Here is a 17,571-nt window from a genome sequence, read left to right on the forward strand (position 1 = left end):
TTTTGGATCCGATAACCCGTTAACAGCCCCGACCAATGGGGATTTTCCATGTGTAAAATCATCATTGGCTAGAGGAAACACGTGTCGGCTCATCGTTTGGACAGATGTCATCCACTCACTTGACAGAAGGCGCCTATGATACGTCGACACATGGCATGGCCCAACAGTGGCCCATTCCTGTGAAAAGGCCGGCCCATTTGACTTGGTCAAAAGCTGGCGGGCCGGCCCATGGAAAGCATGTTAATGGCATGTTCGCATATAGCCCATTTACAGCCCGCTAACCCAAGGCCCATTACGCCCTATCCGAATTAGGCCCAATAGCGTCATCTGGGCCGTCCAATATGATTCCAGCCCGTTTTCACTTCTGGCCCATGTATAGCCCATGCCGTCTTTCGGCCCATATGAGGCCCTTTGTAACTCTTGGCCCATTAGCGGCCGTGCTGAAACTGGCCCGTAATGAACAGTGTATCACTTTACACCCATTAACGGCCCGTGGTGAAACTGGCCTGTAATGAACAGTGTATCACTTTATACCCATTAATGGCCCGTTATTCCGTTGGGCCGTCTCCAGCCCATGTTATCTTTCGGCCTTCTCAGAGCCCATTTATTCTTGGGCTCATTTCCAGCATTCGTTTACTTATGGCCCGTTACTATCATTTTCTGCTTATGGGCCAAATTCAGCCCGTGGTTACAATCGGCCCGTTTGTGGTCCGTTAATACGTTGGGCCGTTTTCATAGCGTCATCAAATATGGCCTATTAACGATGGCCCGTTATGGTCGGCCCATGAACGGACGATTCCAACTCTAGCCCGTTTACGGCCAGAATGCGGTCTGTTTGGCCCATGTTTGGCCAATCGATCATACGGCCCGTATAAGGCCCATTGATGATACAACCCGTAGAAGGCCCATTGATGATACGACCCGTAGAAGGCCCATTGTTTCTACGGCCCGTAGAAGGCCCACTGTTTCTACGGCCCATAGAAGGCCCACTGTTTCTACGGCCCGTAGAAGGCCCAATGTTTCTACGGCCCGTAGGAGGCCCAGTGTCACTACAATAAATATTAGCCAATGGTTATTGTGGCCTAGTTTTAAAAAATAGGTTATTGCAACCACTAGCAAACCGCAGGAAAAGAACTGCACTGACTACAAGCAAACAAATAAACAAGATAACAAGGAAATAAATAAGCAAGCAACTTACACTAGGCTATCATGGCTATTACACATATTACATCCACTGGGCATCAAAGTTCGCCACCAGTGCAAATATAGGGAACACAGTAGCATATAAACGCCGCAACAAAACAAGTCTAGAACTGAAACCACTTCAGAAGAGCTCAAGAAACAATATCCTGGGTACCCATAATGCTGGCAAGATGCTTAGCAAGCTTATTAAGTTTCTCTTGTTTGGCGCTTAAGTCCTCCAGCGCTTGCTGTTGCACCAGAAAGTATGCATCTGAATTCTGCAGGGACTTCCTCAGTCCTTTGGCTTCCTGTCGCATAACATCTGATCGATGTCTTTCAACTTGAAGTTGAGACTCAAGAAGCCGAACTAATTCAGGCAATGAGTTCGAAGAGCTGGTGCCAGCAGTGGTAGCCAGTAACTCGAACACTACATCAAGACAGGACTTTGGGGTTGTCTTAGTGTCTTTAATATAGTTTTTATCAGCTTTCTTGGAGACCAACAGGGATGTCTCACTATCTTGAACCTTATCTGCATTACTTCCTTTACCATTGCATAACAGGGTACTCTTCTCCAATATTTTATCCGCGTTCTAAAAGAGAAACAAACAAACACATCTCAGGTTTACAATGTAGTATATGAAACTCATTTTAGTAAACCAGTTCACTAGTAAGGTGGACAGGATAACAACATGAAGCAAACATATATCTATGTAGTATGGTCACTGTATGGTCTACATCATTCTAGTTTATGTTGCCAAATCAAGATAGATACAGTTCGAATCATATCTATTTAAGACAAAGCAGCATAGACAGAATATAAGTGTGGGAAACTACACATCAATAACAACACTTGTAATGTGCATGGCATGAGAACATAATTGTTTATTCAATTGAAACTGAAATCAACATAGAGCAAGTTACAATAGCAAACAGCCAAACACGTTGAAGAAACAGGTTTAAAACATACCTGTTGCGCCATTGGAGTTTCAATTGCATCCTTCAAATTTGAAATTAGTTGGTATCAGTAAATACAGTGATGCAAGAGCAAAGTAGTATGAACCATAGCTACGGAACCTGACCTGAGAACAATTCTTCTTCTGCTTTAAGCGTTGACTTCGGGTTCGGAGTGGTGGTCCTCGTGATTTGGGCACTGCAGTTGCCTTACTAACTGCTCGTGTTTGGGTGCTCTATGGTGGAGACGGTGCTGTGTCAACGGGAACTGGGTGTCTATCTGCTGGGGTTGGGGTTAGAAGGGGTGTAGCTGGTTCTCTGTCCAACTGGGTAGGGGTACAATCTGCATGAGTGTGGGTTATGTGTGGTGGGGCTGGTTCTTGGGCAAGTACAACCGTGGTTCTATCTGCATCAACAGGTAGCACGATCTTTTCTGAAGACTGTGTTTTTACTCCCACAGATACTGCCATCACTCCCTCCAATTGAAATGGCTGATAAACAAGAAAAGTAATTGAATGTACAGACATTGTAAGATAGACAGGTGCAATGGATAGTAGGGAAGAAAACAGGGCATGAAATAATTCACATTTATGTTGTCTAAGCAAACAGAATAGCAGGACATAATTTCACATATATGATGGCTAATTAAACAGGATAGCATGACACAATTTCACATGTATGATGGCTAAGTAAACAGGATAGAATGACATAATTCAAAATATGATGACTATGTAAACAGGATGACATGATATAACTATACGATGTGTCTATTAAAGTGGTTGGCATGCCATAAATCACAAACATGCCGTCGATGGAAACATGATGGCATAATATAATTCACGAATAGAATGACATAATTTAAATATGATGACTATGTAAATAGGATGAGATGATATAACTATATTATGTCTTTAGAAAATGGGTTAGCATGCCATAATTCAGATACATGTTGTCTATGTAAACATCATGGCATGACATAATTCAAATATATGATTTATATACTAAGGAAGTGAGCAGAGGGCAATCGCATATATGATGTGTCAACTAAGGAGATGGCATTCAATATTGTGTATATGATGTAAAAACTAAGCATTGCAATACAACATATGCATTATATGAGTAATATAACCCTGCCAAGTTTGAGCATACACCTCAGGAGGATAATAGGACTGGTCATCTGCCTCTGAATCCTCCTCTGAAGAGCTATCTGTAACCAGCAAGATATCTGCTTCAGCAGGTAGCATTGTCTGCTCTAAAGACCTTGTTTTCACTCCAGATTTCTCCATCACCAATTCAAATGGCTGATACACAGGAAGAACAGTTGAATATACAAACATTATCGACAAAAGCAATGAGAAATACAAAAAAAGGACGACATGATATAATTCACATATATGACGCTTGCCTAAACAGCATGGCATTGCATAATTCACATACATAATGCCTTGCAACAAGATAACATTGCATAATTCACATATATAATGTCTTGCAACAAGATGGCATTGCATAATTCACATATATGGTAATTAGACACTAAACAGGTGGCATTCACACAAAGCATGTCTAAACTAAGCAAATGACATAGCAATGCAAGATACCATACGCACGATATGAGCAACATAACCCTGCCAAGTTAGGGCATGCACCTCGGGGGGGGGGGGGATATGACTGGTCATTTGTCTCTGAATCCTCCTCTAAGGAGCTATCGGTAACCAGCAAGACATGTGCTTCATCAGATAGCATTGTCTGCTCTGAAGACCTTGTTTCCACTCCAGATTTTTTCCATGACCGTGCCAAATGGCTGATGCACAGGAAGAGTAATTGAATGTACTAAAATTGTTGACAAATTTAACACGTAATAAAAAATGATGGCATGATATAATTCACATATAAGATGACTGGCTAACCAGGGTGGCATTGCAAAATTCACATATATGATGCCTGGCTAGAAAAAATGGCATTGCATGATTCACATATACGATAAAGAAACTAAACAGATGGCATTGACACAAAGCATGTCTAAACTAAGCAGATGACATCTTTAATGTATACAGTAAGCAATGCAAGGCACCATATGCATGATATTACCAACATCAGCATGCCAAGTTAGAGCGAAGACCTCATGGGGTAAATAGGAGTGGTCTTCTCCTTCTGAATCCCCCTCATAACAGTTATCTTCCTCTTGATTACGATTCAAAATGGGTGGAGGGGGGTTGCCTTTGCGCCCACCATGGAACGACGTCTACATGAAATTTTATTACCACGTAAGGCTCGTCTCTTTTGCTCTACATGATCAGTTCCATTGTGTACAATAACTGGCATGCATAGGAATAAAACATAGTGAGATTATGTAAGGAGTGCATGCACAAATCCAGAGTGATGGTAGCAAACTGTGGATAGACCCAAAACCAATGATAGCAGGCACATAATAGCTTTAGTTAAAAAATACAGATAATGGCTCCTTTAATGTTTGTTTGCACCCAACATGAAACTCATAGTAGGCACCGGAGATTAACCAGATAGTAGACAGATAGTACTAATTGCTGCCCCAATATGTACCCCACAACCATTTAAAAACTCAACTTTCAGCATTAGTTTGGACCTGACTCAGAGTCTAATAGGTGAACACGATGATAATGTAGCATGTCATCATATTAAGCGACGCATAACGTAAGCAGACACGGAAGAGTGCGACCTCTCTTGCGGACCCGTGTAGTCCTCAAGGTCATCTGCTCCGTTGATGATGGTAATATAGTTGCCGTGGCTGCCGGCGGCGGGGAAGAAGATCTGAGGCAGCGAAAGACAGTCTGGAGAGCGGATCCCTGCTGTGGTGAACCCTTCCATCATTGGAGCAGCTGAGCTGGGGTGGAACACAGCGCCACAGGAGCAGGACAAACCACACAAGGTTTTCTTTGACACATATCTATAACAGAAGTAATTGAGTAAGGGCTTGTTTGAATTTGAGGATTCTAACAATGCAGGGATAGGAAATAGACAGGAATAGGATAGAAATGCACGTGCAAAACAGAGAATTTAAAAACACAGGATTTCTGCCAATCTGGGTGTTTGATTCACAACAATTGGAAGATCACAGGATGCAAGAAAGCATGGTGAGATTAAGTCAAACCACAAGAAAATGTACGGTTATAATGCTATTATGCTACTATCTCTTAGTCTTGTGCTTGATGAATAGGAATACGAAAAGGAGGAGAAGTGGAAATTAGAATTCCTACGGTTTTTCTTTCAAGGAGACACTAAAGGAACAAATCCTACAGTTTTCCTTTGCTCCATTCCTTTGCACCAAATTCATGAGAAGTAGTACCATAGGAAACTTTCCAATTTCGATGTTTTTCATTCAATTTTCCTTTCAAGCACTGGCGATTCTAGTAGGCAGGCTTGAGCAAGGAAAATCCTACACTAAAAAAATGTTTTTGTGCTACTTCTATTACTTTGGACCCAGGCCACTACCATACTAGCTCAACTCCCAGGCCCATCGACAAATGCACAACTCAAACGCGCAGAGATAAATAATGATGGCATTGAAGAGAGTCCATCACGGATAGCTAAGTTACCTGGTACCTCACTGCTTGTCATATAGTAGGATAAAATAATCGTATTTCCCGTTACTACGAGTGCTCAGTGGACAATATATATAACATGTAGAGTAAAAAAGAGATGCAACAAGTGTACAACCTCTTTGGCGAAGCCATGTCGATCTCAGCGTGATTGGGTTGGCCGGTGAGGATGCTCCGGCTGACTTGGCTCTCGGAGGAGGGGAAGAAGATCTTAGGTGTCTGGAGATGGAGCCCGAGGTACTGCTCCGCTGTGATGGAGGGTTTCGTCGTTGGAGCAGCTCCGGTGAGTTGTACGACGCCGAGGCTGAAGCAGGACAAGAGAGACAACGAACAACGTTAACCTGAGTGGAATTCTAATAGCATCTCCAATACATGACGTAAAATACATAAATACAAAGTGCTAGATGTAAAATACATCATCCGCTCATCTCTGAACTTAACTGTCGAAACTGAATTTAACTGTCGAAACTGAACTTAACTGTCAAAACTGAACTTAACTGTCGAAACAGAATTTTGCTGTCAAAACTGAATTTTGTTGTCGAAACTAAACGCACTAGCAAGGTGAGGCTACACGTCGGTCGACTGACTTTTTCATCTCTGGTCAGTCGATTTTGCAGCCGTTGGATACGAAATCAAGGGCATGCGGTTCATCTTCAACCTCCACCCCCTGAGCCGGCCAAACAGCAGCCCCCCGCCGCCCGCGGCCGGCGGTGCGCCGCCCCGCCCGCCCCAAAAACACTCCCCACCGCCGGTCCGCTGCCGCCCCGGCCATCCCTCTAGGCCCCCCGTGCCGAGCTTTTTCTCCGGCGATCCCCACGCCACCGCCCCGCCACCGCCGGCGACCACCGCCCCCAACCTGAACCCTAAGATAGATAGTGGGGTACCTCTCCGGCGAGCCCCCCTCCCCGCTGCGGCTGGTTCTTCCTTCACCCTGGCGGCATCGGAGTGAAGTGTAGCTAAATCGGAGCAGCATCGCAAGCAAGAGCAAGAGCGAGAGCAGCGGCGCGAGCAAGAGCAATAGCAAGAGCAGACCGGACAGGGGACCAAGAGCAAGAGCAGAGCAGCAGCGCGAGCGAGAGCTAAAGCAGCAGCAGGTCCTACTGATGTGGACGTCGCCGCCTAGGGAGCGACGCCATGGAGGAACTGGCCGGTGACGCCACCGTGGATGGAGCCACATCGTGTCGGCTCGGGACCGAGCGCCGGCAGCACCGTGATATCGAATCAAGAAGAAAATGCAGCGATTAGTGTACCACCTCTTTGGTGGCGCCGATTAGGCCGCAGCTTCATCCGAGGAAACGATGATGATGATGCTCTTCCGGTGGTGCAGGTGAAGACGGCAGTGTGGGAATGGAGGTGGCACGAAAGACGAGGGGAACGTCGGGGCAGCTCCATGGAGGTGGAGGATGGTGTGGCTGAACCGGCGGGACGATGAGATCGACGACGGATCCTCATCCGGTACGGTGGATGAGGGACATCGAGGTGTTGCTGTGGACGACGTCGTCGGGGAAGAGGCTCCGGTTGGGTGGCGGACGGAGCAGGGTGTGGGGTTTTGTCGCGGGTTTTCACGGCCTCGGTGTATGAATGGGTGGGCGGATGGGATGGCAGTGGGGAACCATGACTTAGAGACGCACTTGTCCAAAATGTGGGATAAGTTACGAAAGTACCCCCACCGATTTGAGGCGGTTCTTTCGGTTCAGGGGTACCACGGGCATTTCACGTGTCGGGATTTCACAGGAGGTGGGAGTTTTCGTGCGCGTTGTAATTTCGAAATAGCAAGGCACGGGTTGAGATGGAGGGAGTTGTCGGAGCACAACGAGACAAAGATATATCTTAAATATTTCGGGCTAACAAGGCACGGGTTGAAGAGGCGGGAGTTTCCCAGCACGATAGACAGAGACGCTAGCTTGAATTTTCAGCATAACAAGGCGCAGCTTGAAATTTCGGAAGAACAAGCTTAACGTGTACCCAAAAAAAGATAATTTGCACCTCAACACACACACAAACACCATTTAGACTAGAGTAAGGTACACGTGCATTGCACGCATGAGATTTGGCAACCAAATTATGAATAAATACCACATTATAGCATGCAAGATTTGAGTCATATATGCATGATGTAGATGTTCGTTTAATTCTTATAGTTCATTTCATTCAAAATCATCTAGTTTTTATAAGAAAGCTAATCTATTTTAAGATTCATGGAATTGTGCGTCGTAAGACATAAAGTAAAAACAAACAATGGCAAATCATGTAGAAAAACATTTGGGCAATTCTGATACGGAAGATTCTAGAACAAATAAGAAGTGCTTGTGTTTTAATGTTTGTGCATTATGCTTAAGTTCAACCATGGAGTCTTCTAGATTATACATGTGGCGAAATCTGGTGGAATCTAGATGATATCCAACGGCCAGTAGTGCTCAAATTTGCCATCTTTGGACCATCGGATTCGCCTCATCCAACGACCATCTTTCAAAGTTAAAGTTACCCGCACACAATATAAAAAAATAAAAAATATAATATATAGGGGTATAGATATAGATATGTGATGTAAAAGTCGCCCATCATCTCCAATTAGAATAGTGTGTCCATGCACGGATGCGACGTGGCCAAATGATGTCTGCCATCGGTATCTCAAATTCAAATTAGTCTGACCTTGTTCAATGTGTATACATTACAACATGCTCGTTTCCAAACCACACCGCGCAGATCTCCGTTATATTCATGCATGCATGGGTTTCAAACATCAGGATCTCTTATTCAAATATCTGAATTCAACTTTACATTGATTGTGACCTCACCTATTCAGCTATTCTTTTACACCCACACAGTAGTCTTCTCTTTATAATTGTACCACTAACCTTCTCTCGTGCATGCATGCACACACACACACTACCAGTCGGCATTATCCATCGCACACATGCAATCTTTTTCTTCAGGTCGGTCTCCCATGAAGGCACACACCAACACACATCCCCCTCTCCATCATATTGGGCATTCTTTATCTCTCACACGTGCATGCGCAACGATCGATGTTCCTCTATGTATGTGTGTATATAGCTAGGTCTTTCATAGTTTTCCACACAAACCGATCAATCGATATATCCAGTGAGGTCTCACCCTGTTTCCCACGTCCACATCGATCAATCTATACCTCTCTATATAATATTAACATGTATAGCTAATGCACCCACATTAATTATGTATCCAACGTCCCCCTCTCATCATCCATGCCTTCCGCTTCATCTCTCAGACGCGTGCACAATGGCGAAGACAGGGGCAGTAAGGGCCCTGCCCCCTCCCCCCTAACATCACTATATATCAAGGATAATATGAATGTGATCATTAGACAATTGCTGCTAAAAATGGTTTAAGTTCATGAATTGACCCTCCTCGTAAAGGATTAGCAATGCTTGGCCCCCTAGCTCATTTATTTTTCATGGCTCCGCACTGCGCGCATCAGCTCACGTGTTCACCCTCTCTATCTAAATATCGATCTCGCACTTGTGCATTCTTTCATAGTCTCCCTCCACTCGGCCCCTCGCACCATCTTCTAGCCCTCCACCAGATTTTGCCACATGTACAATCTAGCAGACTCCATGGTTGAACTTAAGCATAATGCACAAACCTCAAAACAACAGTGGTTCTCTTTTGTTCTAGAATCTTCCGTATCATAACTGCCCAAACTTTTTTCTAGTTGAATTACCATTATTTGTTTTTACTTTATGCTTTACAATGCACAATTCCATGAATCATAAAATAGATTAAGGGCTTCTTTGATTCAAAGGATTCTCAAAGGAATTTTGGAGGATTCTAATCATTAGGAATTTTTTCTATCTTGGTTGTTTGATTCGTAGGATTGTAAACCATAGGAATTTTTCCATATGATTCATTTGCACTAGATTTCATAGGAAACATCCCATCCACTCAAACCTCTTTTAAAGAATTCTGCGTTTTTTCTATGCACAATCAAATACTCGTACAATCTTGTAGGATTCAAGACAACATTCCACTATAATCCCATGTTTTTCCTATTCCCGCGTTCTTAGCTTTTTTATAAAAACTAATTGATTTTGAATGAGATGAACTATAAGAATTAAACGAAGAGCTACATCAGGCATATATGACTCAGAGCTTACATGCTATAGTGTGGTATTTATTCATAATTTGGTTGCAAAATCTGATGCGTGCAATGCACGTGTACCTTACTAGTACTTCGAGTATGTGCAAAACACGTAAATTAGAATACCAATGGCACGCTACATAGTGTCTCTCTTACAGTTCATGAAGCCACGTGGCACATGTGTAGGCGTTGTCGCGACCTCCTTGCGTGGATTGATCATAGTGACGTGCTGCTGGTTCCAAAAGAATGTACTCGTCATCCCTGAGCCATACTGGCGGTACATGCACGAAGCGAAGATGTGCACGCACGCCATGCATGCACTCATTCCTCACACGCACACGCGGGTACACGGGCGGACGCAATTTTGTACCAAGATCCACCCCATGTGATAATTTGACGCGTGTAAAGTCGTTCACTTCATTGATGGTCAATTAATACAGCGCATGCAAATTGAGTGGACATGAGGGCGGAAGAAAGACATTATTACTCCACTGCGCGCATGCGAGTAGTTAAATCGTGGGTTGCTAGTAGTACTTCCATTGGTCTCCTTCGTATTTTGTGCCAATTTTTGACAGTAACATAATATTTACGCATTTGATAAGTGTAGTAGTACTTGAAATTTATGTTCCGCTAAACTCATCGGGAGCCGTTTCAGGCCTCGAAACCAAAACCATCAATTAATCTTTACCTTGTTCCCATCACATTCGAAAGCCTGCTCACACCTACTAGTAGTACGTACCAAACCTGAACGTGTTCCCACTATGCAGGTATTAGTACTAGTGCTAGTACTTAGGTTATAAAAGGGGAACTACCTAACTAAAAATCACTCTACCTTTCCTCCTCATAAGTGCTTCTTCTTCGTCCGTCGTTGCCATGGCCGGTGAGCAAAGCTCTAGGTCGAGAACTACTCGTAACAAGGGAGCGGCAACCAAGGCTGCAGAAAAAAAGAGAGGGCTCGCCGCCACGCAGAGACCTCGAAAGATCTCTCATGGGCAGGCGATGGCTCCCAGGAGCGTCCTAGCCGCGGAGGCGAACATGCCGAGCCGGCGGAGCTGGAGTCGTTATCCCTTGACGGCATGCCTCGATCAGCTCAATAAGCAGAAGGAGTTCATCCAAGGCTTAATGGAGTTGCTGAAGGAGAGCCTCGACGACATGCCCGCTGAGCTCAATAAGCAGGGGGAGTTGACCGCCGGCTTGGTGATGCTGCTGAAGAAGAGCATTGCCTCAGAGAAGAAGGCGACTGGTGAAATCCTGTGACTTCGGGAGGACAATGCGAAGCTCTGCCACGAGATCGACCTATTGAAGGAGAAGAACACCGGCTGGAAGAAGCTGCATGAGAATAGTAGTTCCTCGATGAAGATGTTGTAGGCCCTTGCCATGGAACAGAAGGAAGAGTTTGCGAAGCTCCGCGTCGAGAACCCGACTGCTGTTAAGGTACGTAATATGGCCGTGGAACAGATGATGAAGGCTCGCGTCGAGAAATGCCGCGTCATGGACACAATGATGAAGATGGCGGAGGAGACGCGCAAGGAGATGGAGGTCGTGGAGGCGATGAAGAAGCAGTTACGACTCCATGGCGAATTAGATCATTTGGGGTGATAATCTTTCTTCTTCTTTTGCTCCTGTGTTTCATCTTTTGCTTCGGGTGTTTCGCCGCACATGTCACGTTCTCTGCGAGGCATGAATAGAACAATGTTTTTTTGAGGGAATGAATAGAACAATGCTAACAATGAGATGACTAGCAAATTAGATCATTTTTATTGCCATATGGCACTGGGCTGCCGTGTTTCGTGCTCCTCCATCGCAGTACTACTCCAGTGGAAAACTTGAGTATACCGCACGGTTCTTTGCTCATCCTCGATCAGGTCGTCGGCGCATTTATACGAGCAGTCAAATCACAAGGCCCCGCCTTCCAGCAGTAATGAGCCGTAAAATCACAAAGGCCCTCGCCTCTCATGAAACCGACCAAGCTAGACTGCCCCGCCCTCTAGCCTTTTAAAAAATGTATACTTTTGTATAGCAGTAGTATCGATGGATTGTGCCATGGAGCAAAACTTGAAATTGAAAAAAAGGTGGTACATATAGAGAGCGCTCATCGCCAAATTATGCATATAGTACTATTAAAAAGGCTAGTCACAATAATGGTGTCCAGCACAACCCACCCCTCAAATAAGACTAAGAGGGTGCTTGGATACGTTTTAGTCCCATGACTAAAGTAGTGGGACTAAAACATGCTAGCCTCACCCATGCTTGGATCCAAATACTAAAAAGGCTAAAATCAAGTTAATGAGCATTTATTATCCTCCAAACCCTCCAATCCAGAACTCGCCTGTGTTAAAGGAGAGGAGTTAAATGAGTAGAGAGAGGACTAATCCACATTTTAGTAGGGGTACCCCTGACTAAAAAATTTTAGTCTCAAGACTAGTTTTAGCCCCTCTTTAGTCAGGGGTGCTTGGAACTTTAGCCTCTTAAGGAGACTATTTTTAGTCAGACTAAAATAAGTCCCTTGGATCCAAGCACCCTCTAAGCATCCTGGAATTCTTTGATAAAACTAAGCACCCTGAAATTCTTTGACAACTAAACTGCTGGCTATATGATGTTGGCCATATATATTGTACGTATATAATGTGAAGAAACGAGTGGTAGTACTATACCAACTAAAAGATGAAATGTAAGAAATACTAGTATGTACGTACTGAAGAGTTAAAGTAACGAGAAGAAACATAACATAGTTTTGCTGGGGGCTCAGCACAACACACCCCTCAAATTAAATTAAGCACACCTAAAATTAAACTTTGCAACTATTCTGGTAGACACTGCATTAGAACCACCATGAGCAACGACACTGCCACCTTACTCGGAGTCCTCGTCCACGCCCTCGACTTCGTCCTTGTCCCTGTTCCTCTTGGCCGATGCTTCTTTGCTTGAACCGCACACTTGGCTGTTGCTCTTCATCCAACCCTTGTAGATATTGAAGCAAAGGTAGCCATCCATTGCAGCGTAGTGGATGTGGTCTATATCTAGTACATTCCACTGCCATGCATGACGATGAAACGTGTAATGAGGTTTCTCCAGTTTACCGTACGAAGGATGAACCATGGCTCCTGCTAGGGTCAGCATTGAAGGCTGACGAGAGGACACCAGCCGGTTCTTCTGGAGGTCGAAGGTGTTGCCTACAACGAGGCCTATCCGATGCAAGACTTCTTTGTCGTTACCAAAGTCTACAGTAATGAATTTGACTAGGTTGCTCTCGAGGAAGTCCTTAAAATCCTGGCACTCAACGTCGGCATGGCATATGTGGTAGACCAAGCATAAGTCATGCACACAAACCTGGATCACAGTGGGCTTCTTCCTCTCTTCGTCCTTTAGATCCTTCTCTCATCCCAGGACTATGGTGTACTCAACATCTAGCCCAGCGACCCACTCATCATCTGAGTCTTCGAACATGCGTCTGAAGCGAGAAAGGCATCCTTTCACCGTCGCCGAAGAACGGGTGTAGATGACGTCGAACTCATCGCCGGTGATGGTTCTAACCTTGTACTCACCGCCGATCGTGGAGATTTGGGACGCCATGGATTTGGGAGGAGGGTTAGGATTAGTGGAACTGCCGTAATGTGAATGGACGGGATGACTAGGAGCGAACCGTCGTAGTATTGAAGGACATGCGGGGACGAGTAGGAGCGAACTGCCAGCGTGCGAACGTCAGGGTAGTGGCTTTCCATTCTCACATGATATGGGCTTCCGAGAGCCCTTGGATCTGAGATCGAACGGTTGCATGGCGTGATTCTAGACCTATGGGTGAATATCCTATCCTGGAGGGTTATTCTACAAATTTTCAGCAACTTAGCATGCGATCGTTTGATCTCAGATCCAAGGGCTGCCAGCAGCCCGTATCATGGTCGCGCCTACCACGACCGTCGCGTTGCTCGCGCCCTTGGAGATTTAACACGGTGCGTTAGGCTATCTGATGTTGGCATGTCATACATAGTCATCACTTAGTCACTCATACTACAACAAGGTTGGCTATAAGTGTATTTTTTACTCCTCTCTATCTCTTTCTTCGTACTCAAGGAAGAAACGGTGCTAAGCGCGTGTATTTATTGCATTTGCCAAGGAGTGACCTCTTCCAATGAAATGGTGTTGCTAAGTTTGCTTCATTTAATTAGCTATAGACTCAAAATTGTCTTTTCACATAGGTACACGCGCTTAGCACCGTTTCTTCCTTGGGTCACCAAACTAGTCTCTCTCTTCTTGATTAACTTGCCACATCAAACTTTATGCTTATGTGGCAAGCATAAGCACCTGTAGGAGCAAGTAAAAGTAAGTACAATAGTGCGCTTTACATGGAATTTTTGCATATGTGGAGGAAAGAGAGGCAAGGAAAAAGTGGAGAAGTGGGCTCTCATGCAAGAGCCAGCCTCTACTACATGGTGGAGCATTGGGAGAGGCACCTGTATGGAGGTGGTCAGGAATCTGGGAGACTCACGCCGGTCGTAGTGCCGGAGTTAAAATGATAATGGCAAGTCAAATCACGGGGCCCCACCTGTCCAGAAGTAACTCGTTGTCAAATCACACAGCCCTACGTTTGCAGCAGCCTACTCCCTCGTCTTCTCGCGTCTCTGTCGAACCGACTAGGCGGAACTGCCCAGCCGCCTACCGCGCAGGAAAAGCCCCGCCCTCGACTTTTAAATAGTATATAGTATACTAATTTTGTATCCATGGATTGTGCCCGCTCCATGGAGCAAAGCGTCTAGAAAACGGAGGAGAGACGGTGGTCTTGCAATAGAGAAGAGGGAGAGGCAAGACGGTGGTTTTGGAATGGAGATGATGGAGAGGAGAGGAGGTGGTTTTGCAATGGGGAAGAGGGAGAGGAGCGTGCGACAGCGATTTAGGATTCGACGAGAGGGCCGGCGCGCTCTGACTGGATCAAAATCAAAATCAATTTGGTGACATGCATTCACATTTTGCTTGTCAAATACAGTACGTGGTCAAACTTTGACCCAAAATACGTGAAACAACAAAAAAATACTTCCAAGACCAGCACCGCTCTTCCGCTCTTCTCCTCTTAAACCACCGCTGCTCCTCTCCTATTCCAATCTAAATGCAGCGCCGCTCCTCTCCTCTTCCATTTCAAAACCACCGCCCCTCCTCTCCTATTCCAGTCCAAAACCAGCGTCGCTCCTCTCCTGTTCTAATCCAAAACCAGCGCTGCTCCTCTCCTCTTCCATTCAAAAACCACCGCCGGCGAGTGAAGGTGCTGTGGAGAAGTAGATCGATGGAGGAGTACAACCGATACGTGAGGATCGCAGACGGCGACCCTATGAAGCTAGCTAGGACCAACTAGCAGCGACGACGACATCCATGGCCAAATATCTACAATAGAGCGAAAAGGCGGTGATACTCTCGGAGGGAGTCGCGCCGGAGTACATAGAGCTTCTCCTCTGGGCCATGGAGCAAACAGATTCACCGAATCCGATCATGAGGGAGCGGTGGTGGGAGTATCGATCCCAGATGGAGCATCCACCAGAGATTGAAGGATCGAGCATCTACAGGGTGCCGTTTGTGAGGGTGTCCTGCCAGAGCGAGCCGGTGGAGTCTTCGTCGACTGAACCCAACTGCAAGAGGAGAAAAGCAGTTGGCCCTGACGACGCTTCCCCGCCATCGTCTCCCTCGCCATTCACATCGTCTCACGGGGCGGCTGTCTGCCGTCGAGGAATAGGAGGGGGCTGCCCCCCAGCCCAATAGTCGGGCAGGTTGTGAATTGTCAGGAGGAGCTTAGGGTTGTCAGTATTTGCAGGTTGTGAATTGTGTTTTGTGTTGTGTATTTTGAGAGTACTTTCAGATATGAATGTCTTTTGAAATTCAGATTTGCAGTATTGAGCATATGAAGTATTTTATGAATTCTAGATATCTATTTTTAGCACTTAAAAAATGTAGTTTCATAGGAGTATAAAAGTGCAGACAATGTGGTTCTTAGAGAAGAAACTGCAAGTTTCAGTTTCAGATAAGAAACTACAAGTTCAGTTTCAGATAAGAAACTGCAACCTTCGGAGGCAGAGCATTTATATTAACATGTCCTTTTCAAACAGGGTTAACATCATGTTGGAAGTTTTATTCATGGTCGAAAATGGAACTACCAGCCAGTTAACATCATGCTGATCAACATTCATGCATAGCACATCTTCATATGATACACAGTCAAAATGCACACACAATGTCGAGTGTGCGAAACACAGAGAAAACGAGGGACGAAGTTTTGGCAAGTGTTGGACATGGTTTTGGGCTGCCCCGTCTAGGCTTTCATTTTTAACATGCGCAGCCCACGTCCTCGGATGGGAGGTCCATAGGCCTGTTTGTATTTTCTTAGGGCCATCATGTACCGACCGGCCTATGGACCTCCCATCCGAGGTTTTATTTTGGCAGCCCAATTTATGTATTTTTTTGAAGAAAACGCAGAGGTCTGTTCTATTTTTATATAAGAATAGGAACGCCAGGTCCAACTTATGTTTCCCTTCTAACTATATTGTATATATTTAAATTATTTTATATGTTGACCGTTTAGTTCACATAATTGGCAAATAGATGACCGCTCTCGCGACCTCATTCACTCCCTTGATGGCCCTAATGGCCCTGTTACTGAGGTAGATGAGATGCTGAAAGTGGCTAGTTGTTGGGGAACGTAGTAATTTCAAAAAATTTCCTACGCACACGCAAGATCATGGTGATGCATAGCAACGAGAGGGGGAGAGTGTGATCTACGTACCCTTGTAGATCGACAACGGAAGCGTTAACTTGGTTGATGTAGTCGTACGTCTTCACGGCCCGACCGATCAAGCACCGAAACTACGGCACCTCCGAGTTTTAGCACACGTTCAGCTCGATGACGATCCCCGGACTCCGATCCAGCAAAGTGTCGGGGAAGAGTTCCGTCAGAATGACGGCGTGGTGACGACCTTGATGTACCACCGTCGCAGGGCTTCGCCTAAGCACCACTACAATATTATCGAGGACTATGGTGGAAGGGGGCACCACACACGGCTAAGAATATGATCACGTGGATCAACTTGTGTGTCTAGGGGTGCCCCCTGCCCCCGTATATAAAGGAGCAAGGGGAGGAGGCCGGCCGGCCCTATAGGCGCGCCAACGAGGAGTCCTCCTCCTAGTAGGAGTAGGACTCCTACTAGGAGGGGGAAGGAAGTGGGGAGGGAGAGGGAAAGGGGGGCACCGCCCCCCCTCTCCTAGTCCAATTCGGACCAGGGGGAGAGGAGGCGCGCGGCCCACCTTTGGCTGCCCCTCTCTCTCTCCACTAAGGCCCATATGGCACATTACTTCTCCCAGGGGGTTCCGGTAACCCTCCGGCTCTCCGGTTTTCTCCGAAATCACCCGGAACACTTCCGGTGTCCGAATATAGCCGTCCAATATATCAATCTTTATGTCTCGACCATTTCAAGACTCCTCGTCATGTCCGTGATCACATCCGGGACTCCGAACTAACTTCGGTACATCAAAACTCATAAACTCATAATATAACTGTCATCGAAACCTTAAGCGTGTGGACCCTACGGGTTCGAGAAGAATGTAGACATGACCGAGACCTCCGGTCAATAACCAATAGCGGAACCTGGATGCTCATATTGGCTCCTACATATTCTATGAAGATCTTTATCGGTCAGACCGCATAACAACATACGTCGTTCCCTTTGTCATCGGTATGTTACTTGCCCGAGATTCGATCATCGGTAT

Source organism: Triticum urartu, chromosome 7A (genome assembly GCF_056163025.1).
Source record: "Triticum urartu cultivar PI428250 chromosome 7A, HENAU_Tu73, whole genome shotgun sequence".
Classification (NCBI taxonomy): domain Eukaryota; kingdom Viridiplantae; phylum Streptophyta; class Magnoliopsida; order Poales; family Poaceae; genus Triticum; species Triticum urartu.